A 715-nucleotide genomic window follows, 5' to 3' on the forward strand; every position below is an offset into this window, starting at 1 on the left:
ATAAATGTGGAAATATATAAATATGGAATTGAAGAACAACGTTGCAGATATATACATGTGCATTATTCTGGGTCTGTGCCGTGCAGAAGTAACGTAACAGAAGAGAATATTGTGTACATATAAATATATAAACTGACAACATAAAAATATACAACAACAAAGATCAACAATCAACAACAAATATGTGCGACTTGCCAGGTCTGAGCCCGACACGAGATGAAACGGTATTTACATGTGCAGGTGACATTTGTATCGTTTGCAAGGGGGGAGTGTCAGTGGGGGACCCAGGCCTTGTTAATGAGGCTAGTTGCAGACGGGAAGAAACTGTTTTTGTGGTGAGAGGTTTTGGTCCTGATGGACCGCAGCCTCCTGCCAGAGGGAAGAGTTTGAAACAGTTTGTGTCCGGGGTGGGAGGAGTCAGCTGCAATCTTTCCTGCTCGCCTCAGAGTCCTCGAGGAGTACAGGTCCAGAAGAGAAGGAAGATTGCAGCCAATCACCTTCTCTGCAGAGTGAATGATGCGCTGCAGCCTGCCCTTGTCCCTGGCAGTGGCAGCAGCGTACCAGATGGTGATGGAGTAGGTGAGGATGGACTCAATGATGGCGGTGTACCATCACTGTCTTTGGCAGCCTGAACTTCTTCAGCTGCCACAGGAAGTACATCCTCTGCTGGGCCTTCTTGGTGAAGGCCCAGCAAACGATGGGCCTCAGACACCCA

Source organism: Micropterus dolomieu, linkage group LG18 (genome assembly GCF_021292245.1).
Source record: "Micropterus dolomieu isolate WLL.071019.BEF.003 ecotype Adirondacks linkage group LG18, ASM2129224v1, whole genome shotgun sequence".
NCBI lineage: Eukaryota > Metazoa > Chordata > Actinopteri > Centrarchiformes > Centrarchidae > Micropterus > Micropterus dolomieu.